The sequence below is a fragment of the Etheostoma spectabile genome, chromosome 19, assembly GCF_008692095.1.
Source record: "Etheostoma spectabile isolate EspeVRDwgs_2016 chromosome 19, UIUC_Espe_1.0, whole genome shotgun sequence".
Taxonomy (NCBI): Eukaryota; Metazoa; Chordata; class Actinopteri; order Perciformes; family Percidae; genus Etheostoma; species Etheostoma spectabile.
In genome coordinates, this window is record NC_045751.1 from 2,165,853 (window position 1) to 2,192,208 (window position 26,356).

The following is a 26,356-nucleotide window of genomic DNA, read 5'->3' on the forward strand; positions in this document are numbered from 1 at the left end:
CAGACATGAAAATACAATATTTTTCACTGTCAATAACCTTATAGCCCGGAGTGTAGGCCTTTTCACCCTTGACAAGTCACTGGCAAATTACAAATGACTGTCAGTCATGTCATTACTCCAGTCTCGGCGACCCAAAGATGCCATGTATAATACTGCGGAGAAGAGAGACAACTTGTCTGAATCAAAAACATGGACTGTTGTTTTCAGCTCCTCACGCCCCAGAGATGATACATTTATAGTCCCCCTCCTCCCCAACAACTCTGATCACGTAAACCAGCCATCGTAAAATTAATTTCCCCATCAAGCAAGGCTCACGCTCTTCGGGATAACAATCTGTCTTAAGCGGATAAATCTAATCCAATGTGTTGAGATTGACTTGTTTATGGCCGCTGCCCAAGCAGTCAAGAGAGGGAGAGGGCGGTGGGCGGCGAGGCGGGGTGGGCTCAAAGCGACAAATGCTGAGGTGATGTTACACACATCTCTAAGTCACAAAAAAATGTAAACTGTAGTCCTCGGCTGAGGCAGTACTTCTCTCCTTCTTAGAATCTGTCAGACTTGATGGATGGCTAAGCATACAGCCATGCTTTCATGAGCATTGATAGCCATAATTACTTACATGACAGGGAAGAAGTGGTTAATATATTGGTCTGATGCCTGACAGCTATATCCAGAGTCTTACACAATCAGCGAGAACATCAAAATAATTCACATATAGCGACCTACACTACATTACTTGGGAACAATAATAGCTGTATTGCACTTTCCCTGGGGCAAAACGCTCTTAAACGCACCCTGAAACCAGATTATTGAATTAAACCTTGTTATGTTTCCAAATTAGAGTCTCCTGGAACTGAGATGGTTGTGTTATGGTGAAGTGAAATTAGTTAATTAATCACACAATGGGCTAAAAAAAGGTATGACTCTATAAAGGCAGTACATTAAAACCTCTGAAAACCTTCTCAATTATTAAGTATTTCTCTCACATTACACAGTCATGACTACGAGCAACAGTCAAAGGTAAAATGTGCAGAAAACATCTTGAAATATTATATATTGAAAGTTTGTCCGCTAATCCGCTTCATCAGGACTTTGTGGGTGTAGCTTGATCAACAGCGCAGGAGACCTGAGCAAAACATCCCACAATTTTCATCACATTTTGATTCCAATGTAGCTAACTTTTGACAAGCGCACAGAAATACTGTATATGGCAACAACATTTTATGTAAAATTAGGTAGAACACGTGTGCATGTAGGACCCCATGTCGCTGATTGAGAAAATAGGTTTTGGACCTAGAGAAAGCATTGTGGTAATACATTAACTCTTACTGCTGGAGCTGCCAAATGTTTTACGTTAGATTTTAACTATATTTGGAGCAGTTTACTGCAGCCTGGTGTCACATATAATACCACATAAGCTGACTGCACGCAGTCTTAAAGGTCCCGTGACAGGGTGCTCTTTGGATGCTTTTACATAGACCTTAGTGGTCCCCTAATACTGTATTGAGTCTCTTTTAGTAGACCTTAGTGGTCCCCTAATACTGTATCTGAAGTCTCATAGCCTTAGTGGTCCCCTAATACTGTATCTGAAGTCTTTTATATAGACCTAGTGGTCCCTAATACTGTATCTGAAGTCTCTTTTACATAGACCTCAGTGGTCTCCTAATACTGTATCTGAAGGCTCCTTTACATAGACCTAGTGGTCCCTAATCGATCTGAAGTCCCTTTTACATAGACCTTAGTGGTCCCCTAATACTGATCTGAAGTTCTTTTACACGCAGACCTTAGTGGTCCCCTAATACTGTATCTGAAGTCTCTTTTATATAGATCTTAGTGGTCCCCTGATAATGTATCTGAAGTCTCTTCCTAAAATCCCGTTTTGGTGCAAAATTAGAGCCACTAGAGCTAGTCCCACTACGGGCTTTTGAGGAGGAGAGGGGGGAGGGGAAGGTGGAGGGGGGTGTGTGGCCATGATCAATTGCCATTTTGCTCGTTTGAAAGCTATGCTGTCTCTCTCATGGGCAGGCAAAGCAGAGAAAGGGGAGGTAACCTTGCCCTTAGGACCTCATAAGGAGCAAGATTCAAGATCGGCCCATCTGAGCTTTCATTTTCTCAAAGGCAGAGCAGGATACCCAGGGCTCAGTTTACACCTATCACCATTTCTAGCCACTGGGGGACCATAGGTAGGCTGGGGGAACTCATATTAATGTTAAAAAAAACTCAAAGTGACATGCCATGGGACCTTTATATTCTGGCAAAGCTGACAACATGTTGAGTCTAGTGTTGAAGGAGCTGACTGCAGGTGTATGTTACATACTTGATCAGCTTTCAAGCAGCTTTTGACTAGAGTACCCACCATGGCACCAGCGTGGCTAGTGAAGGCCACAGTAGTGAGACCACAGCCTGTGTGAGGCAACATCTACTGTATTCCTTGTGCACATCAGTGTTTATAATCCATAATTCAGTGTGCAACAATGCATAATATATTGTCTGCCACAGTGAGGGTCGCAAGCATATTGTCAATGAAAACACAATGGGCTGCACTCCTAAAGAGGGCGACTTGAACTCTTACATGACTCGAACAGCTCCGCCTGTCACGGGGCTTGCCGGGACGAGATGCCCGCGCTTACTCATCTGTTGTGGAACCGCTGAGTCACGAGTAGTCAATATCACCTTATTATAATGTCAAGCGAAATCAGATTGGCGATGAGGCTTGTGGATGGGACCTCGGTTTGATTTAGTTTAGTGTTGGCATGGGGTGCAATGAGCTGAAAAGCAATTAGGTCCATTAAGAGATCAACTGGGATGGCGCGAGCAGTCATGGTGTGCAGCAGGCTGCGCAGAGAGGCAAAGAGAGATAGCGAGGTAGCGAGGGAGAGGGGCTTAGACAGATTGAGTCAACTCCTGCCTGACAGAGTCCCTCTGTGGAACTCTGCTCAGGACACCTGTCCAGTGGAACCATGCAAATGTGTATCTGAATCTTTGTGTAGTTTGAGCACGCATATGCAAATGTTTGTGTGTGTGTGTGTGGTATGTGCTTGATGTCGACTTGGCCTGTATTATAGGAGTCAAGAAAGTGGTAGTGACCCAGTTGACATGGACAACAGACGCCGGGCAACAAAGAACTTTCACCAAACTAGTCCCGACCCTGTTTGCATTTCACTGCTTTTCGTAACCCGCATGAAGTCCCATTTGCAGCGGTGGAGTGCACCCCCTTTTAACAGTGAGGACATACAGTACATAAGTGGACAAATTGTAAGAAGTGCTCGCATGCTTCCCAACAAGCGGGGAAACATCCGCCACCATGGATACAGATAGATGCGTTAGCCTTCTGAGTTATACGGTGTGCTGTTTCTATGCAAATGCAAATAACATCCCAAAAAAATGAATATGTGGTCTGTGCTTTACTGTATGTGTACACACATAATAAGCTAGCACTGCAATGCGTAGTCGATCAATCAATTTGTTAAATGACTCAACAGCAATTTCAATTATCAACAAATTGTTTAAGTCAAAATGCAAAACTGCTCTTTCTAGCATGTTAAAAAATGACTTCTCCTTCATGCTTTAGGCTATGTCGTTGTAAATCTAATATATGGAGTGTTGGACTACACACGCAATTCTTACTTACCTTATGTTATAAGATCTGTTTTTTTATTTTTATGAACTCGTTTTCTCCTTATTTCTTGTCTTTTCTAATTGTTCCAACTTACCTAAATTCATATGGGTATGTCTGAACAAAAATCATGCACTCTTGCTTTTTCAGTGTGTTGATTTTTTTTTTTTCTTCTATCTCCCTCCACTCCTGTTCATTGTCCTTTCATTTATTTAAACATTCCCTACTCTAAAAGCTTTTTACCTTCTCCTGCATCATCCTTCTCTGCTGCTCATGTATCTGCCTATTCTCCTTACCCGCTCTACAACCACTCTTTCTGCTCTCTACCTCTATGACTTTACTTTCCCAAACTAATAGTGACACATACCTCATCTCTGTCCGTGTCTTTCTGCCACTCCCTCTTTCTCTCCATCCCTTTCTTTCTCTCTCTCTCTTTCTCTTTCAGCGTGTGCGGGCTGGCATCGAGTATTTACGAGAAGCCTCTCACTATAGCCGATTGATCACAGCCATTGTTTGCACTGGGTCCTCCATTTTACAGTTCAGTGTTCATGAAAAGGAGCTTTTTCCACTCCTATCTGTCACCCCCTCCACCCCAAAATATATCCTCTCGCTCTCTCTCTCGCGCTCTCTCTCGCTCTCTCTCTCTTTCTACCTCCTTCTCTCTTTGGCTAGTTATTCCCCCACTGACATTTTCACAAGCACACTTTCATCAATTTCACACCTCTGATGCCCTCCTATGCCAGTGGGGAGGAGGAAGTGAATTGATGGCCGAGTGCTGACAAAGCTAGCTTGAATTCGAAGCCAGGGAGTGACAAAGTTCCTCAAGTGTCGGACAAATAGAACATGGAGTGTCATCAATATATGTGCCGTAAAAGTCCACAAAGTAAACAACTGCATGATGTCAAACAAGTGTTTCCAGTCAAATGTGTCCAGTAGCGTGTATGAAAAGTACTTTTTCATGACGTTGACCACACTGCCACAAAGGGCAGTGCAAGCATCTGCACCTCAGCTTACTATTTGCTGCCCCCTGTAGTTTGCATCTTTCTCATTAAGTTCCTCCAAAGATGAGTCATGCGTCCTGTGCTATAAATCCAGTAACGCAGTAAAAAAAGGTGTGGTGGAAAAAAAGCCATCTAGAAGGTAAACATCCTCTGTGCTCGCTTCCTCCCGTTAGTCTTGGGAAATTAGGCCATTCTATCATCAGCCAACTGGTGCATTTATGAGCTCCTAAAGTAATTGGCGGTAGCGGCGAAATCTCAGCTGAGGCAAAGGTAGCACATTTACCTCACCAGAGCCTTAAGCTAAATGCTTCAATGAAATAACAGAGAGGAGATGGAAAAGGAGGCGGCGAGTGGAGCAAAAGAGAGAAGCAAGGTGCCTCATTCACTGTCTCAGGGGTTTATGGGATTGCTCCCAGCTGTCACTCTGTGTAGTGAATCTGAAGCACCGTAATATCTTAATTGTTTCAAATTAAATGCTCGTAAAATGGCAAAGGAAATTAGTTTTTCTCTCGCTGATCCAAAGCAGCCCCTTGACTTACATCTGGGCTTGCTTTAAAATGAGAGGAGGTTTAAAAGGTGGAATTGCTCCCACATGAGGTGGCTATGGATAGGCTGGTGTGGAATTAGTTTTTATAGGCTGTGAACTACAAACCCATCGCCGTGCATATGTAGCTCATGTGTCTCAGAGCTCTTTTTTGTTCTTTTTCTTACTTTGTCTCCTTTTCACTTTCTCTTATTGTTACCTGCCCCCTTTCTTTACATACCGTATGTGCACACAGGTTTATGTGTGTACTAATGTATGTTTATGTGCAGAATGTGTGCGTTCAAAGGCTTATCATAAAAGGTCTAAATGTCCTGTGGCAATTCTCACACTTAGTCTCCCCCATGTCCCTCCGGCAATCAGCCTTGCTGTCTAACACACACATATGTTGACATACATGAAAACATGTAAAGCCCTTCCCACCTCAGTCCCCAAGAATAGTTGGTGAAATATACTGCTATGTAGGCCTACTTATAGCACATGTTACACAAGCAATTTACACACTACAATCCCCTGTTCTGAACGGATATCAGAATTTCCCAATAGGTCCCGTTAACTTGACATCTTTGCTTGCATTCTTGTACAAATCCAGCTTGAAATAAAGCCACTATCAGGCAAATCCAGAAGACAATTATATGCCATTACAGTCACAAAGTGGCTTTGTGGTGGGAGCTGTAGGTGGTGGCGACGGTAGGGGCAGTGACGTAGGTTATCATAAAATGAAACACAAACAGAAAAGGCCTGACACCTCTCCACTTGGAACCAGAGACTGACTGATTGAGAAAAGAAGGGAAGAATGTAAAGCCTAAGTGTCATTATGGACTCACAATGCAGGGAGTAGCATCGCTTCTCCTCAGCAGATGGTGATAGAAAGTGTGCTGTGCTAAACGTTAAACTGACAAGTGCTTGAAAAAGTTTGACACTGCTGTCATTAATACTGCCATCTGCAGTTAGTAACATTTAGACTCTAGAGGAAAGCAGAGTGTCTACATTTAGAAAGAGTTACTATACTGGGTGTCTTTGTGAACGTGTCTCCCAATGAGGTCCAGAGACTGCAAGTTGTGAATTTCTCTTGCATTTACTTTAGAAAAAGCTTTACAAACTGATTAAAAAAAATGATAAAATTAGGATGAATTTGATTATTTGGCAAAATCAATTTTCTGATTAAAAATCATTGGCTCAAAAGCATTAGATACCAAATGGAGGTTGAGGTGAGATTTTTATGTCAATCTAACCATATTCTAACACTAAGCCAAAGTTAAGTACACATTAGTCAAACGTGGCCTAGAGGCCTGACTGCTGTGTCTAGCTATCAGTTTTTTCATTTATTGGCCGATTTTAAAGCTGCACTTTTATATAATAATGGATCATATGACCGTGTTTAATGTGAAAGCTATGACCTCATAGTAAGAAACCCACAGAGCATCATCACCCAACTCTGCTGTACCTCTAAGCTATACGTATTGTTTTTGTCTCTCGCTTTCTCTTTGCTCAACGTATTAGTTCTATGGCCTGCAAACTCCAGCATCAGCCTAGCTTTACACTGTGCACTGCCTGCTCAGCACTAAGTGATAGATGAAGTTTGCCAGTAGCTGGTGAACAATGTAGAAGCACAGTTTCTCAGGAGTTGGTGGAGACCAAAATAAAGCTAATAGGAGAGTAATACTGGATTTCCGTTCATCAGGTGCTTACAACTTGACTCCAAATAAAGGCTCTGTGTCTGCTGGTTGCCAAATAGGCAACTGTTGCTCATGTGTTCACAATTACAACTTAATATGTCAGATGATGTTGTTTCAGCTTGTTCTGCTGCCCTCAAGTGGCCAGACATATAAATAATTCCTATTTTGAGTGACACACAGTGCATAAATCTGACATTAGCATTTTTTTTGACCAGACCAGCTACCCTAGTCTAAGAAAATGCCTGAATACAAAAGGTTACAATCGTGGCATAAATAGGCCTTTTCACAGCAGACTGTGTGACCTATCAAAGTGGGAAAAGGACAGGGGATGCTTATAACATTAATAACTGCTCCGTTCTATTTAAAGTCCTGAGCCATGACAATGTGACAGCGAGGCAGCGTTAACAAACCCAGGGACCTAAAACTGAATTTTATTATTTACACCTGTGCTCTTCCTTCTGTGACTTATCAACATGTTTGTCTGTGTCTGTGCTGAGATTAGACAGAATACACCGGGGCCAGGATGAGGGCTCTAGATACTGAAAGGACAAATGTGTATGTAGTCCACTGTCCTTCACTAATTCCATCTTTAAGTCTTATCTGTCAAACTCTTCCTACCACCTATTTTTCTCGCCTGTGTACTCCATTTTAATGTACTGCAAAGTATTTTCCATCCTTTCCTCTGGTGCTTCACATCCCATCTCTCCGCTCCAATCTCTACTCCTGGTCCTTTCACATATCTCTCACCACTCCTCCCCTACCCTCTCTTCCCTTCTCTTTCTGTTTTCTAGCATCCTCGTTCCCTTTTCTCTTCCCTCTCATGTCTCTCTCATCACCTCCACTCCACCCATCAGTTTAGTTTTGTTTATTTTTTTTCCCCCTGCACGCTAAACAACTTCTCCTCCTCCTCTCTGCTCCCTCAAGTGCTCTCGGATGGTCTCCCACTCTTCCTCATACTTATTCTGCTCATCTCCGTGTCTCTCCCTTTATCATTGTTATTACCTTTACTGTCCTGTTTGTCTGATTATCTTGTTACCACTGTTTTTGTAGCAAACTCTCTCAACCCAATCACCTTTTTCTTATCTTTACATATTCTAACATCTCCTTTGTGTCACTTTGACTTCTGTCTTTGCACTATACTTAAACAGCCATTATTTTTATCCTTTTTCCCATTCCTCTTCTTTAACCTATCCCCCATTAGTTTTGTTCCTATGCCCTTATGCCAGAATATGCCCTATCACTTCCAGTCTCACTCTCTCCTCTCAGTCTATTCCAACTCTCTGCCATGTTTGTGGCCTTTCGCTCTGTGCACATCTAATGGCTGGGGTGTAATCCACTGGCTAATCTGTTGACAGCCTGTGTGACAAGGCATTAGCTTTGTGTCACTGCCTACCATGCTGCTTCTCAGCGTGCGTGCGTGTGTGTTTGTGTGTGTGTTTGTGTGTGTGTGTGTGTGTGTGTGTGTGTGTGTGTGTGTGTTAGAGAGCAAGAGAGTCAGAAAAAAAGCGAGCGAGTATGTTATAGTGTCTGCATGCAAACGCAATATGTTTGGAGAACTTTGCGTGTACGTAATGGCTTATGTGTGGTTGTTGCTCCATGTCAACTGGATGCCCAAGCGTAAAATTGACACTGTAGCTCTTCAGTTTTGCACAACCTTTTTACCTTTCCATTTTTTCCACTATTTATGTCCACTGCTGCTATTTCTTTCTCTACTGGTGATAGCAGTTTTAATAAGATGCTAGGTCAGAGTGCTAGTGGATGCTGCACCGAGACGGACAGGCCAAAGATGGGGTGCCTCACCCCTCTGTCATGCACCCAGCCATGTTAAATAGGGTTCAGTTTATAACCAAGTATAGGATTTTGTATCATATCCACATTTTTCACATACTATAACTAAAAATAACTGAAGCCATAATTGTATTTTTTTAATCATATTTGGCACCAAATGTTACTGCTCATCTTTTTAATTATTTTCATTATTGATTAATTTATTTTAGTCCATACAGAGATATTACCTTTACAGTGATACAACTGAGAAATGAACAAAATCATAACATTTGAAAAGCTGAAAACCACAAATCTTTAGCATTTTTGCTAATGGCAAACAATTGATTATTCAAGTAAAGTAGTTGTTGAGTGATCAATCATTCCACCGCTAGTCTTGGCCTTGGTGGGTGAGTGTGCTTTTCCATGCTGGCCTCATCATGTGAGAGCATGTAACTCCACGCGTGTCCTCTGGCTTTGCTCCACACAAAATCCTCTTCCTCATCTGAATTGCCACCTCCACTTCACCAGCAGAACTCACCTTGCATTCACCCACATTTCTCTTTTTTTAGCTTCTGTCCCTTTCTTTAGCGGCCCCCCCTCCTGTCTACACCTGAGTGATCCTGTTATCACAGCTGACCCGTCGCTAGATCTGTCAACAGCCAAAGAGATTACACCCGAAGGCTGCACAACACATTGGGCTCCCCGTTTGAAGTGGGGGGGAGGGGGGGAGAGATTGCCTGATCCCCTGATGCTGATAAACTGGGGGAGGCTTTAGGGATTCAAGAAAGGTCCCATGGGGAATTGGGTAGGGTGAGGTGTGTGTGTGTGTGTGGGGGGGCTATAGTCGACTTTAAGTCTACTTCTAATCACTGGGCTTTTCAGAGGGGATAAGGGAAAAGAGAATGGGATCTTGGTTTGGACTGGAATTAGGCCCTGATGGAGCTGGGGATAAGGTTGTTGGACTTTGATTGATCACACAGTTTGCTTGAAAGCTTTGGAGTAGCATGTTTGATCAAATCTACTCTGACCATACAACATGCTATACAGCTTTGCTGAAATACAATGATAATAACAAAAAAAACCTAAACAAATGCGTAGTAGTCCCCATTCACCTTCTACTTGGCGCTGGGTCAGCTACAGCTATATTTTTATTGCCTTTCACAACTCTTCTTTGGAACCTCCAGTATGTCAACAGGCATGTGTCATGCATAGCATAACCTTGCTTTTCATAGACGCTCATACTTTATATCATATTAGTCTGCCGATGAATCATAATCCCAGGGATAACCGTAATTTGTTTCATTCTTGCCGATTTCTGGGTATTCCTTGATCCATCCCTGCAAACTGCCCTTTTTTGACTGTTGCCGCATGGGTGATACTTCTGCCATTCAAGTGAGAACAAAGCACAATGATCATCGATTCATGCACCATGAATGTAGAGCAGAGTGAGACAGACTCTTATGAAACGTGGCTTGCCAAAGTACCGTCAGAGACGGAGGTTTGATGGCTCACTCGTCCATGGCCTCCGCATCATGTTGTCTTCACCAGCTGTTGTTTGACAGAAAGGGAATCTTCCCGCAGTGTGCAAAGACACAGCTATCAACTTAAAAGGCTTGACAGCAGCACACTATGGGGCTGTTTTCCTACTGCATTATATAAGGTATTCCTGGAGGAGCATCTGCAAATGGTGAAACTAAAAAAAAAACAACAGCAACAAATTATAAAGACATCTCTGAAAGCAGAGCCCTGGTGGTCTCTTTCTCCATAAAATAGTGTATTTCTCCAAGATTTCAGATTTATAGTAATAAAAGCTGTTGTGCTGTGAAATGTGTGTTTGTAAAATACACTATTAACATTTTATGGTGGTGTTATGTCATCATGGAACTAAGACCTAGAAAAGTGCACCGACTATTACAGTCGTAGGCAGCAGTGAAAGAAACTGCCTTTTATTGATCTGCCCTAATTACAGGAGTCAATAAAATTTATGATTTCAGGCTTGCCAGAAGCCTCTTATAAAGCATAGTGAGTTCAGCAATCACTTCTAATAGCAAGTGATCAAATGATATATTGTTCTGCCGAACAAAACCACTACCGAACTAGCATGGAGGGGGATAAAACCCGGTCTGGTGCAACATGGCCATACAAGGGTGTCAGGGCTGAGCAGTTGTTGTTTTTATACTGTGGCTTAACAATTGATAGAAAATCATTAAATTTACCACTACCCGCTACTTTGTGTGGCTTCCCAAAAGTCAACACAGTACTGTAATTAAGTGTAATTATGTTTCTTTTAAATAATTTTCCCATTTCATACATGCCCTTACAGTATTGTATACTCCTGTAAAAGGCGCAACATTCTTGCAATTGCATCATCGCTACAAATCAGCATAGTTGAATGCAGGCAAAACCACCGTCTGCCTATGTAGACTGTCAAATGCAACGTGCAATGCGATGCGCGCTGCTGGGCTTGTTGATGCCGATTGTGAGAGCAGGGCCGAGTTCCCAACCCTTAGTAGATCATCATAATTAAAACATAAATTGGAGGTATTGAGCTTCATGCAGTCACCAGCGCAGGCTCAAGGGAAGCATTGATTCATGCATGCACTTGGAAACAATTGCTCTGATTTGCACGGAGTAAAATGTAGAAGCCTTATGAATAAAATCAATAGCAAACAAGCTGCCTAGGTTCCTTAAATAGTAGACAGTGAATTACAATTGTGCAAATAATCTTAGTGTGCATGGGCACATGAGATATGCAAGCCTTAACGTGAACACCTACGTTAGGTGACTGAGGAGAAATTTCTTTAGAATACGGAATTATTGAATTACTATTGAATGATTTTGACAGCCCAGTGAGGTATTTTGAAAGACAGGGCACTGGTTGCACAAATGTATGACAGGTCAGTCCTCATTTTGCTCTTTGACTAGTCTAATATGAATTAGACTGTTGCACGGCAACATACACTGCACCTTTCAAGCTTAAAACGTTAGCCAACCCACGACACGCAAAGTGCTTTGTGCTGTGTTTCCATGTTAGGAATCAATCACATACTGACAACTAACACAAAAGAAAACATGAACCACAATTTGTCATTTGAAGCAATAAAAAATGGAAAATAAATTCAGAGACCAGAGTGAACCCATATTTTGTTTGCCATTTATCCACTCAATATTGAATGTAAAATACCCTTGTAACTGTTCCCCTCCCACCAAAAACACTGTTTTTCTGGTGTGAGCAGAGCTAGGTAGTGTGGGGCTTTATCTCAGTCAGCCATATTTGTTAGTTTGAAAGCAGTCCTAATTTCCTTTGAATACATGGAAAATTAGTGCTACTTAAGAAAAGAACAAGAAAGCTTCTTGCAACTAGTGGACTTTGGTTTGTTTCTAAAGTCTGAATAAACCATAGTCAAAGTCTGTCTTCTGATGAGGGGTAATAGAAAGGATAAACGTCTAGGGTAATAACCCAGGAACAACCCTGATGCAATCGTCATTGTATGCTGTTTATACTGAACAATAACAAATGTTCTGCTAAATATGCCCAAAATATGGGCGCTATAGAAATTGAAACCTGCTGCCATGCAAGGCCTGTAAGAGTATCCATTTAGAAATCCACCTACCTAGCTTGTGAAATTGTATTTTCCTCGGTTTGTATTTGGATCAGTATATAGTTCATCTGGGATAGAAGGGCTTCACATTGTCTGCTCGGGAGGTTAGCTGAGGAATAATGCAATCAAGCAAAAGTGTACAAATCTGGCTATTTTCTGACATTGCTTCAAATTGAAGGTTCAATTCTAAACACTGCAGAGTCTTTTTTTTTTTTCCTTCTCTTCTTCGTAAAGCTAATGTGGCGTGATGAAAGAACAGACGCACAAGGGTTCCTATCTGCAAAGGTGCCATGTGCTATGGCTGAAGGAATATTTCCTGCAATGGCTCTGGGCACACACCTGAACCCCGTGCTCCACATTTAGGAATTTACATCTTGGTCTTAAAGCAACGAGGCTGCACTAACTACACAAACTATAGGAAAGTGTGAAGTGTATTTGCAATCCAGATAGGAATATGAATGATACACTGGAGAATGCCTGTATAATCCTTGATTCCTGGGAATGTCGCTTGGACTAATCATGCTGTGGGCAGTGTGTCCTTAACTGCTGCCAGCCTCACATTGGGGAAAAGAGGAAGCAAACGGCAAAAAAAGTAAAAGAGGGATGACAGAGAGAGGAGCGGCTTCACATGAGCACAGGCATGAAGACCGTTATGAGGGGAGAGAGGCTACAGAGAGAGAGTGGACTGTATGTATAGGGAAAATTGGATAGGGAAACAACAGAGGGAGGGTAGAGGCAGTCAAGAGGAGATAGCAAGAGTGGCAGCAAAATGAGAGAAGGTAGAAACGAGGGAGATGAAGGAAAGAGGGGAAAATTGGAGAAAAGCAAAGGAAGGTGTTAGAGGAAGAGCTTTTCCTCCTAACCGAGTAGTGTATCCTCAAAGCGTCTTTCATCCGCCCTCACATCAACAGCCGAGGTTGAACCCCTCTGCAAACTATACACACACGCACACACACACACACGCACACACACACACACACACACACACACACACACACACACACACACACACACACACACACACACACAAACACAGACTGGCGTTCCAAAACCAACTGTCGTCTGACAGTAATCATCACCACTCTACCTTGTGACATCATGCAACACCTTTTTTTTTTATGAACTGTGTTGCTACAGGGAACTACTTAAAAAGAAATAAAGAAAGCCCAAAAAGGTTTCCTCTAATTATAGCCAAAATGAGCCTCGCGAGCCAGCTGAATAATGAAGCCTTTCTAGCTTGAGAGACAAAGCCAAAATGGGAACGATTTGTTCCCCTTTTGTTCTGCAGGAAATCAAAGGGGCACTCACACAGGTATCTTAGTACAGACAGACAGAAAACACAAACACGAGCACGTCAGCTCAAACATACATTCTGATTGAATAACTTTCCTGTATTACCATAATAGTTTTATATAGGGTCAAATGAAATTTGACTACATGCATTAAGTATGCACACGCACCGTAACGCCTGAGCGAAGATACGCACTTCCATACACGCAGCCTGAATGAATGCTAGGAGCGGAGAGAGGAGACAAAGGAATTAAAGCGAGGCTGACTAACAGAGTATGACATGTCCAAGGCCTATCACTAATTATGCCCCCACTGCTACAAACTGTCCCTTACTATGATCCACTGAAACAGGAGACGGAGGAAAAGGCTGCGGCAATTACTGCTCAACCCCCCCCCCCCCCTTACAAGTGAAGTGTGTGTTAGTCATAAGTGTCAGGATGTGTGAAATTTGTTTTTATTAATAAAGACATCCTACTTTTAGTAACTTATAAAATGGTTCCATAATAATTCATTAGTTTGAGATACTGATGGCTTTAAAACAATTTGAAAACTGTAAGGGTAAAACCTAAAGTGATGGCATTGTTTTAGTTACACTATTCACACACTCTACATGTCAGTATCGTAATTATCGGGACATGGCACTGTCATAAATATGACATGACACTATTATGAACGTGTCATAAACTTTATAAACAAGTCATATAGGTTTATGATTTCTGTCATTAAGTGTCATTCGGTTTTTGTCACGACAAGTTGACATTGTTTGGGTTGTCTTGATTATGACAACTTGACATTAATCACAGTGACATTACCAGACGTTGTCTTGGTTATGACAAGTTGACATTAAATTTGTTTGGGATGTTTTTTTATTGACAATTTGACCTTAACCAGGATGACATAAGATGTAGATATGTATTACACTGTCATAACAGTGTCATGACAGCCAGTTTTGTGACACATGCTGTCACACATCTATCTGACCAAGTGCTAGAATTGCTGTCTAACCTTGACATCCTGGTTAATGTCAAGTTGTCATTACAAAGACATCCATCAAAAACGTTTAAGACTAGTTTATGACACGCTCATGACAGTGTCATGTCATAGTTATGACCGTGTCATGTCACGGTTAAGTCGATACTGGTAAGTTCATGCCACAAGTGGAACAGGCTTCTGTGACGGAAATGACTGCACAGGAATAGGTAATCCATTTCTCTCTGACAGGGATTTTCCAAACACTAGTTCATTCATGTAGCAAGAACACTTGCTGTCACAAATTCCAACATTTTAATACAGAAACAGTTTGTGTATCAATCAGCTACAGGAAATCTATTCAGTGAAAATCTATTTTAGCCATACATTGTGTAAGTGTCTTGTCTTGGCCTGATGTTGTGTTGTTAGGACCAAAATGGAAATAAGTCCCGGACTTTATTGTGGTTTTATCCTTGATTGTATTGGATGTCTATTCCTGTGTAAGGAATTTTTAATACAATTAAATAAATTTAATCAAATTAAAGCCAGAAGCTATAAAAAAAAACTGCACTATGTAAACTCAAGTGGTTCTCAGACTGACATTTCCTTTTTTGGACTGGAGACTGTGATCAGGTTCAACCACGTGTTCAGTTTGTTCTAAACCCAGAACTTGCTTGCAGGGTATTCAATTCTTTGTCATTCAAGTGTCTTAAGAAGTTGCTATTCATTTGTGGAGTGTGGATGATTCTCTCTGTTGCACACAGTTCAGTTTAATCGGTGATGTAATCTTATTCTTACTGTTGTCCCTTTTACAAATGGTAGCTTTAACACCACTGGCTAGAACTCTTAAGGTGGTTTTATTACATACATACACTGTAGGTCTCCTGTATGAATTGTAATTCTGTATTAATGTATTCAGTGGAAGCTCTCTGGTAATCTAGTCTTTTGCACGGATGAATAACAGTCCCCTTTTTTCACTGACGGACCAATTTTCAGACGTTTTCCCAAAATAAGCTCTCTTTTAATCGAATATTCAGCTCCAAAATGCTTTCAGTGTTCAAGTGGCAGAATGCAGAATACATCAACTTTCTTTTGTGATTGGCTCACATTTACTCCCTAAAACCATCATAAAGTCCCCACCTATTGACCAGACCCAGCCCTAGAATCTCATTTGGGTGAAACAGAGCAGATTAATAGCATCACAATTAGGAAATATGGGACATTCTTCTCTAATGCAACCCCACTGTGTGGTAACGGCTAATAAAAGAGGTGTATTTTCATCTCAAACTTTTCCGAAATACATATAAAAATAAATTATACACCTATTGAATCTTAAACTGTCAAGATGTTGAATATACTGTATACTCAGCAAACAACTGTGCATACAATGCAAACACAAGCAGATCTGATTCATTTTGCAAACACACTGAAAACACCCACATGGATTTATGCTGTTATTGAATGACCCACATGCCCACTTAGATTTGTGGCACTCCTCTAGTCTTCCCACAGTGCTCTATTGCATGGGAAACCGAGATGATGGGTGAGGCTGAAATGTTGTGGCGTGCCATTTATCTCTGTCAGACGTGGTTGAACGCAAGTTCTCATTGGCTGGGCAGGATTCGTGATTGCTAAAGCGGCACCCGAGTCTCTGAGACCGTGCTAATTAAACAGTGGGGAGAAAAGAGCAAGAGGCCCTCACTCTTTACCCTCTGAAGGCTCTATTCTGCTGCAACCAGCATTAACACACACACACACACACACACACACACACACACACACACACACACACACACACACACACAGTCCTGAGGTCGGAGCAGAAATGGAAACCCAGCTTAAAATGCCATGACCCATCTTTGTTGTTGACTATACAATGACTCGTGCTTCAGATGTGATTTGTAAAAAGCTTACCTTTCAGCACTCAAGCAACCTTCCCAACAGTTCAAGAGCTGCAGGACAACAACATTAGAAAAACACACGTTAGGTTACAGTTTATTCACTGTCTTAAAGGCTGTTCTATGATAAGAACTTGATTTCATTTGTGGGAAAGAGTTCAAGAGGCATGGGTGAAGATAGCAGTGGGTTTTGTGGCTGAGAAATAATTTTAATCACTGCCCTAACCGCACAGTGATCTATTGCCCTGAGCTCGAGTACACATTCAGTACTGCCATTGCTTTTTATAGTGTAAAGGGCAAACATTTATTACTCACTGATTACATTTGGCAGGCATATGTGTCTGACGCTTAATCCCTTGTAATTCTCCAAGGCGTTACAAAAAACCCTTCTTCACCGTTGATATTCAATCACTGCTTGAATGTGGTATATCTAACAGGAATTTCATCGGGACACTGGAAAATTAGTAGTGAGAACAAAGGGGAAATAGGAGTGTGTGTGTGGGGGGGGGGAGCAGCCTTTTAGGTTAGTACTAATTAAAGTATGGGCGGCAAGCTAAAGGTCAGCGATTGACCAAAAAGGAGAGAGAAAAGTGACACATCACTGCCGATTGTGTGCACAAGGCGCTCAAGGTCTTGTAGATTAATACCAAGTTCACTTTCAAAGGGGAATCAAGAGAGAATTAGTTGGGTGACCGATAAACAGCATATCTCCATGCTCTGTTCCCGTCCCCCCTTTTTTTTCCAGCTGGGAGATAAAATTCAGGCCTGGCAATGGTTGCCAGCGCAATTGATTCTGGCAGTGGAATATGTCTGCAGAGTATGAGGGCTAAGTATCTGAATAGCTGCTGTCAAAATGCTGAGAGGGGAATTTATTCCTAGTTCATATGCAAGCTCGTATCATGGAAGTACTGAGACTAAATGGCTACAGTTGGGATGTACAGTATGCTGCCATTTCACTGGCATATATTCCCAGAGCTGATCTGGACACAGGTTTCTGGGGGCTGTGCCTTGATTCAGTGAATGCAATGAAAAACATACCATTGTTTTCTAGGATATGACATGTCCTTTACATTTCAAAATATAATTTTTTGTTAACCTTTTTGTAATTACCACAACCTTAATATTGGTCTGCATGTCAGCTTTTTATGTGTAAAAAAATTAACATTTTGTAAATCTTATACACTTGAGCTTAAAAAAATCTATTTTTAATGAATCTTGATGAATGATGCTCAGCATCGATTAGATCTTGCATTTGACAAATATAGTGTGAGCATAATTTGGGAAGGAGTAAATGAGAGAGAGAGAGAGAGAAAAGCAAACAAAATAATTGGTAGCCCCATTGTTTCTTATCCGTCCTCCACTAAAAAACGGTGTCTTGTCCGGTGGGAAATACAGCAAATGATTAATAGGTACACTCCAGCAATCAGCAGGCAATAAGAGAGCCACCTGTCAGAGGTCCTACTGCCCTTCGTAGATTTATGGGCAATAATTGGCCATGAATGCAGCCAGTCCGGTGCTATCAGAACCTCACAGGGCCCATTGGTTGGAAATACAAACCGAAGGAAATCATCCGTTTGTTTAATGCTGAAAACTGTGAGAGTATGTGGAACAAAAATATGTACATAAAATAATAGTAATTTCCAACTGAATATTCTTGAGCCCTGACGAAATTGAGAATATCCCGGCCAATAAGTTTCCTTACTTTAAATAGACTGAAAACCACACTAAGAGTTACCCAAGACTGTATTTATCTTACAGTATGAAAAATGATAGGATGGCAGACATTACTGCTAGTCACTCTGCAGCACTGTAAGAGTAAACTTAATATTACTAATTGGATATTTTTTTTAAATAATTTGCTGCTCAGTGTACGGTACATTTCCATCTTAACCACTCGACAGAGTCTAACAAGCACTGTCTATTCAGCTGCAGTTTGACAACCGTTTGACACGTTCTAGATTATGCCTTAAATATCCCCAAATAATGAAACTTGCACTTGTAAGAACTGGGGAAATAGACACGATGACCTTCTTAAAACACCATTTGTTGTGCAGCACAACCACAGCGAGGCGAGATTAGCCAGCGAGGCTGAAAGAGGCACATTTATGACACCCACAGTGTCCCACTGCGCTGTAAATGGCAAAACACAGTATCTCTACTTTGCTTAATTTGAAATGCTATTGTGCGTTCACAATGATTTCAGTCAAAGGAAAGTGGAAACATGTCTTAGCTATTGTAGTTAATAGAATTGTAGCGTTTGATGGGCACAAAGGCTACTGTAGATTACTACAAAAGGAGAATGAGAGCACTGTAGACGTTTGACATTTCCATTTGTATCTGTAACAAGCGATCAAGCTCGCAAAGAAAGTGATATTATCCTGCTGTATGTAAACAGAGTCTGGGAATATCGAACATGATGAACAGTGATGATGTGCTGCCTACCTAAACAACCCTGGCTATGACAGGCCTTGGCGCTCCATTTATTCAAATACTAATACATAACACCATTTATTCCCCCATCCCACCCCATTTTTTCCAATGCCTTCACTTCCCAATATTTTTTTATTTGAGACATTTCTTTTTCTGTACACCATGGTGTCAGGGTCACTGTCCTCTTAGCTCCCCTCCCTCCCTGCCTCCCTCCCTCCTGCCCTTCCATCCCTGATCTTGTTTTTCCTCTTTCGAAATTCTCTGTCCATTGCCCTCCTGACAGCCACCCATCAACCTGGGTGCAATTTAAAAAGCCCTTCAACAGCTGCCATTCCACAGGGCTGGCTATCAGTCCAGCTGCCAAAGCCTAGACAGGGACTCTGCTTCAGCAAGCAACTTTGAACGTCAGGTTGGTTCCCCCAATTCCAAATAGACTGAAGGTGAAAGACTTCATTTCTCAAAGATTGGTTCAGCTGCAGACAGGGTGACTGAGGTGGAGCTTCGAGCCAGCATTGCTACTTCCTGCCTGACATGTTGCAGCCAACATCTGGCATGCAGTGTTGTGGTCTGGAGACAAATAGTTTGACTTCATGTAGGCTGATGAACATGATTTAATAACACCAGCATGAAGCAATGTGTTGAATTATATTTGTAAATATGGTGCTTTTAGGGGAAAAAAATGAAAGGCTCCTGGGACTCCTGGGAGAATACTGTAAGGGAACAATATTTATGGTTCTGTAGAGATTTAGCACGTGCCTTTGTGTCTGTGCTGAAGTTAAAGCAGCGTGTGTGCCTGCCAGCCTGCCTGCCTGTGAACATACACTGCTTGTCTAGATGCGTATGTTGCCTGAAACAATCAAGTGAAAACGGCTCAGGCTTGAGGCTGGGCAGCCTGCTGCTGTGCACTTCTCTCCGCCATATGTCTTTGTCAAAAATATTTGCTGTGCTGTGAATGAGGGATGAAATCAATCCAAGTGCTATTTTCCCAGTTGCTCCTTCTTGACAGCAGCAAAATTGTACTAATACGTGCCAGATCAGCCCACATTGTCAAATGTAACAACTGGCCACCAGTGACATTCGCAGACAGACCATCTGGTCTCTATCGTCCAATAGTCGTTTAGGGAGAGAATGGAATGGCTAAAGCTTTTTCTCCGGTCTCAATTAGTAACTGCGAGAGATGGATGTGAAAACCGCTCTGGCGTTATGGACCATTCAAAGATGTATGGGACGTGCCAGTTGTAAAATGTGTTGAGGTTGTCTATAGGCATACATGGACTAAAATATGTTCACTTAGAATGACTGGACAGATGTACATGCTGGCCTTCGTTTTTGTGTAGTTTCACCCACTCAGCTGGACATGAGGCCCACTCCATCTACACTGCCTGAAGATAAAGTCATCAGCACAGCAAGGTTGTGTCAAGGCACTCAATAACACAACATGAAGTCTAGTAATAAACTTTGTTAGAGTTACTTATAGAGTTAAGCTTTTCAAAATGCTATACAGGTCTGTCATATCTGCTTTCCTTTTTAATAATCGAATGCAAACATGTCTTCCAAATGGCCACTTCTGATGCTGAGGTCTATTAGCAAAAGGCCATTTCATGAATTGAATTGTGTGTTGCATTTAGCTAAAGGAGTAAAGATATTTTCAACTGCTGCTTCTGGACAGGCTACAGCCATTATGTTGGGGACTTTTGCAGTCCGCCAAAGCTTTTAGTGCATTTTGTAGCAGCACCACTTTTGCCCATAGCAACAAGACCACATGAACAAAAGCTGTAGTTGGCTGGGTCACACTGCGATGTACCTGAGGGATGTATGCGTGTTTTGCATGGACCGGGGAGTGTAACTGTTGGGTCCATTAACATGAGATGAGAGCTGCAGCTTCCATGGTGAAAAATTGCCCTAAGCGAGCGGGTATTATGGGGAGGCATCTTCCCTGATTCCATTCAGCAAAGAAAGTTAATGGAGTTGAAGTGGGTCGTCTACAGTTAAATTGAATCTGCTGCCAATGGAAAGTCTTTGATGTAGCAAAGATTAAGCAATTGTTGTAATTGTATGTGCAAACCTGGAGTACCATCAGCCTCAGAGAGCAACCCTTTCAAAATGTACTTTGTCCGTCAGTGGTCGCCTTCCTCTGTAGGTAACAACATGATGTGAAAGACACTCTGAAATGTCCATAAATGTAGGAAAAGTGCGATTTCTTTTTTTTTTTACCGGAAACCAGGCCTGTATTTATTTATTTTTATTATCAGAGGATGTCAAAATGTGAAAGAGGCCACACCGTCCAAATTGATTAAAATAACTTTAGTTTGGTCAGCATGTTGTTGTTGAGTGAGGCTGGAAATTACACTGGAAAGCAAAATGAAACAAAACAGGAAATAAAAGGATACAACATTTTTATCATAGTATAGAATCTAAGCTTCTTTACAGTTCAATGTTATCATTAAAACCTCTTTGTATTGGCAGTATGAGGGTCATGGTCTCTTTTTTTTTTTTAGAGAAATACATTTGAGCATGAATAAGGTTATGTGGGTCAGGTTTTTTTCTTTTCACCATTTTGCTATAAAGCTCTAACAGCTTCTCTTTAGCCAACACGTGTAAGATAAGTCATGGATCTCTGGTGGGATATATCAGTTAATGGTAGAAGTGTCCTTCCCGCGCCCTTCTGTAATAGCCAAGCATCATTAGTGAGAGGGTTAAGAGAGGGCTCAGCCATCCATATGTTTCAATAATTACCTTGCACTTCTGTCAAAGCACATGTAGAAAGACTGAGCTAACATCACAGTGCTACAGATTAAATAAATGAGGAGAAAAAAGGTTTCTAAATGGATCTCTTTTCCTGTAAAGTCTCCTTTTCTCTTGGCTTTTCAGTAAGAACATTTAAAGAAGGTGAAAGGTACAAATGTTCAGGTTTTATCACATGAAAAAGGCTGCGGGTCATGCCTCAGCCTCGGTTGCAGAGGCAGCAGTTTCTGTACTGAGTGACACATTATTTCTCTGTAAACCCTCGCCACTCCCATTCTAACTCCCAAATCGCAACCCCCAATCTATTTTCTGCCTGGCTAGTCTTATAAAACTGCATATATTCTGTCAGAATCCTCCCATCATATTCCCACACTGTTTAGTTCTCGGGTGTTTGAGGAGCAGATTTGGAAATGAGAGCCAAAACAACACACAACGTGTAAGCTGATCAGAGACGAGCTGCACCTCAGAGATTTGACGATGGACTTTTGTGCTTAAAAAGTTAAAATGATGGTTTTCTGATCCTGTGGTGCGGTGAATGTATTTGGAGTCGTGTTTAATGTGTCAGTGGTACATTATTTCATGGGAATCATAATATTATGATGCACATTTTTCAAATTCTGCCACATCTTTATGGCTATATACAGTGGTGCTCAAAAGTTTACATACACATGCTTAAGTTGACTAAAAAGAGGAATAACAAATCATGTTTTGGAAATGTATTTATACCTAAATTAAAAAATGAGGTAAAATCCAACCTTTAAGGACACCATTTTCTTTGTGAATGAATAACGTATTGTAAATAAATAAATGTTCTTATTTAAATACAGGGGTCATAAGTATACATACCCCTATGTTAAATTCCCATGAGGCAGGCAGATTTTTATTATTAAAGGCCAGTTATTTCCGGGATTCAGGATATGCATCCTGATAAAGTTCCCTTGGCCTTAGAATTAAAATAGCCCCCACATCACACATACTCTTCACCATGCTTAAGATAGGCATGGTTTTATTTCAGTTAGACTAATACCTGGTTGTTTGCATTGAGAGATGATTTTATAGAAAGTATCCCATGCCTATCTCTAAGCATGGTGAAGAGTATGTGAGGATGTGGGGCTATTTTAATTCTAAAGGCCAAGGGAACTTTACCAGGATGCATAATATCCTGAATCCAGGAAATAACTGGCCTTAATAATAAAAACTGCCTGCCTCTATGGGAATTTAACATAGGGGTATGTATACTTATGACCCCTGTATTTTAAATAAAACATTATTTTATTACAATACGTTATTCATTCACAAAGAAAATTGGTGTCCTTAAAGGTTGGATTTTACCTCATTTTTAATTTAGGTATTAAATAAATTTCCAAAACATGATTTTTTATTCCTCTTTTTTTAGTCAACTTAAGCATGTGTATGTAAACTTTTGAGCACCACTGTAGTAGGGATGTACAACTTTCCTTAAAGATGAATGGATGCATTTTAAGTAGATATGCCTTCAAGCTTACGATTCATATTTGTACTCTTCTTCTAATATGCATTTGTTTTGAAAGGCTAACCATCACTCAGAAGAAAACCCAATGAGCAAATTGAAATGACCTTTAATTCCATGTTTTGCTTAAGCAGGCGTAAAGGTTGCAATACATCATTAATATGATCTTACTGAGATGAAATATTTTCTGTCTCTATCTTTTTAAAATAAGGATTTTCCAAAGAGTGCATTGGATATAACCTACAAAAAAAAAAAAAGATGACAGTGAAAATGTAATTTTCCGAGAAATGGACTTAATGTCTCAGTTCATTCGGAGTCTGAGCTGGTGTTGTACATAAACATGGCTAAAATAGACACAGGAACTAATAAAGTAAAGAGAATGGTGTGTCACTTCAACAAATCAGATGTAACGGGGCAGAACTATTTTATGTAGAACCAAGAGGAAATCACCAGGCCACCACTGGGATTGGACCATAAACAGGAGAGAAATATGGACAAGACTTTTATTTTAGGGACAGCAAAACAAGCTGTAAATACAAGATTAGCATATTATCACCTAATCGAGTGGGTATGTAGATTGTGTTAGCATGCAGGGAAAAATGACCTAAAAGTCACTGAACCGCTGTGTAGTACGACGGGGGGGAACTGCAGAGTTGGGTCCTCATTATTTGATGGTTCATCACTATGAGTGACTCTTTTTTCACATTACATATATTAATTGTATCCATTTTTAATATAAACATATTGATTAGGTGCAGCTTTAATTATGCAAGGTATGCAATATTAGGAAAACCTCCAACCTCTGTGTTTTACACTCTTTTCCAAAATCTCAAGATGTCCTTTTGCATCCTGCTCATGGACAACTCAAAGTGAATTCATGTAAAGTTGCAAAACCGCAGCTGCTCTACAGAGTGAGTAAGACATTTAAAAAAATAGTCTTCTAAAATGCGCTTTACATGCTGACAATCCGGAATTTTATACAAAGCCCTCTGGAGCATAAAAGGGGGAAATGGCAAATGCAACGCTACAAAAAGTCAGTATTGTACTCCTTTTCTATGTAGCAGGAACAGTGCAGCCAGATGAATAAACTGTCCTTAGCCACTGCAGTAAAAGGATTCCTTCAACACACTGTTATGAAAATGAACTGCATTGGCTTAATGACCATTCAATAATGTGAATTTGAATGAGATTTCCTGCCGCACTGATTAATGCTGATTGATGCATTTACTATGTATGTGCTGATGACCATTGAGGCAATGTATTGATGTGTTTTGAAAAGGAACCTAATTCAAAAGCAATAGAGATGACAATATTTGAGGACGCAGGGGATATCGTTTTTTTGTTGTTGTTGTTGTTGTACAGAAGTACTTATGAAGTGAGGGGAAAATCAATTAGATTGGAATTCAAAGTGTGCTGTGTTCTATCATTTAGATCTTTTTGATATTGTTATCCAATTACTCATCTGCCCTGGATTTGGTGTCAAACTTGTTAAGATAATGTGGTTTACTCTAAAACACATCCAATTAACTTCGTCTTCACTTGAACCAAGTGAAAGATCTGTCTCAAACGATTCACACAAAATTGTTGAACACTTTGAAAGCAATTTTGCATGTATTTACCGCACTGCAATGATTTCTTACTCTCCTGAGCTGAAAAAAAAATGCAATGTCAAAAATGCTATCATCGTCATCATTCTCCCAATGGGAGCAGTATTTATTGTGCCAACCTAAAAAATGATAACTTTCAAATTGGAGATGGACTGAACATGAGGTACAGGGAGTGTCTCTGTCTGCTCGTGTCAGTGTGCTCCTATCTGCCTTTACTCTAAATGCAGCACACAACTTGTTTCTTGATGCATTCATTCAATCCCCATCCTATCTTCTCTCCCATGAATGAAAATCTCCTAACAGCACACCACAAAAGAAGTTGCTAAGCCATTTGGATCAAGAATCTCCCCAGGCAAATCAGCAATTAGAGCCTAAGCTTCCTTGTAAAATCAATTAGGAGTTGTAGTATGTGTTACAGGTACAACAGTGGCCACCAGCTCTCTAATGGACCAAGAAGAGTGGTATAAATGTGCCGTGCAAAAGTATATAATCTGCAGCACCAAGTTACAGAATTTCTATAAAATATTCCTCTCTAGTGAAGAGTTGCTGAAAAGCTTTATAACATGTTTGACAGCAAGGAGTTGCAATGCAAAGTTAAAGTATAATCTTTCCGCAACATTGCAAATTTAAGATAGACTTTATTTTTGTCTTTAGTGAAGTAGTTATATGATGTAATAAGGTCTAATATGGTGCGGTTAAATTACAACAGCAAAACTGGCTTATATTTGTAAGTTTTTTGTCTTTAATTACCACAATGGTAAATTATCTATGCAATGCAATATAATGTTGAGAGAGAATGGCATGGTGGCTCAATGGACAGCACCATTGCCTTGCGGCATGGATGTCAATGGCTAGTCTGCTTTCTGTGTAAATGTCAGTGTTTTTCTTTATGATATTACATAGAAAGTTGCCCAATGCATTTCCTTGTGTTGTGACCCCAAATTTCAACAATACTTCATATTTTTATCATGTTTTAAAGCAGGGGTCTCAAACTCAACTTACTTGGGGGCCGCTGGAAGTAGAGTCTGGGTTTGGCTGGGCCGCATCAAGTATTCCAAAAAAACACAACTAGATCCTCCAAACAGGGCGCGGAACTGCCGGTGCTTTAAGCCCCTAGATCTGATATGGTTGGTGAATTTCACAACAACAGACATCACTTTGTCAAACCTCAGGCATTTGCCGCTAAGAGTTTAGCTAGCTTGCAACCGTTACGCCGCTGTCAGGAACTACTACGGTAGCCCATAAGTGACAAGCGCAGGATGAAAACGTTTCAGAACGCGCGGGCCGCACTAACACTTAACTTTGATGTCAAGTAGGGGCCCCAAATACATCCAGGGCCGCAATTGGCCCCCGGGCCGCGAGTTTGAGACCCATGTTGTGTCTACGTTATGAAAAAAATCACTTTTTCTGGGATTTGGGGTGTTAACATGTGTCTCTGGTGCTTCTACATGTATACAAACTTAAAAAACCCATCCATGCTGTTTTGAGTGAGATACGGTTTCTGAATGTCCTCTGCTTTCAGTCACCGGTTGAGCTGTTCAGAATCTGCACGGCTTTCTACGTCACTGACCGAGACGAGGTGGCTCACCGTAGCATGCTAGCATTAGCATGCTAGCTCGTTCTCAATGGCAGAACACTGCTACAACACCCACTAGTTGACCCTAATTTCCAAAAGAACTACTTCCATGTCCCTGTTCTGCAGGTATTCCACAAGTGCCCCTCGTC

The 26,356-nt window shown here is 41.0% G+C and overlaps 1 protein-coding gene across 43 annotated transcripts in view; it reads right to left on the reverse strand.

Moving 5' to 3' along the window:
* Window positions 1-26,356, reverse strand: part of LOC116669415 (receptor-type tyrosine-protein phosphatase delta) — a 370,303-nt gene that overhangs the window by 132,952 nt on the left and 210,995 nt on the right. For all 43 annotated transcript variants that reach the window (XM_032499288.1, XM_032499284.1, XM_032499283.1 and 40 more), the window contains exon 9: window positions 16,377-16,414. The gene's annotated coding sequence lies outside the window, so the exon portion shown is untranslated. The remainder of the gene's footprint in view (window positions 1-16,376; window positions 16,415-26,356) is intronic.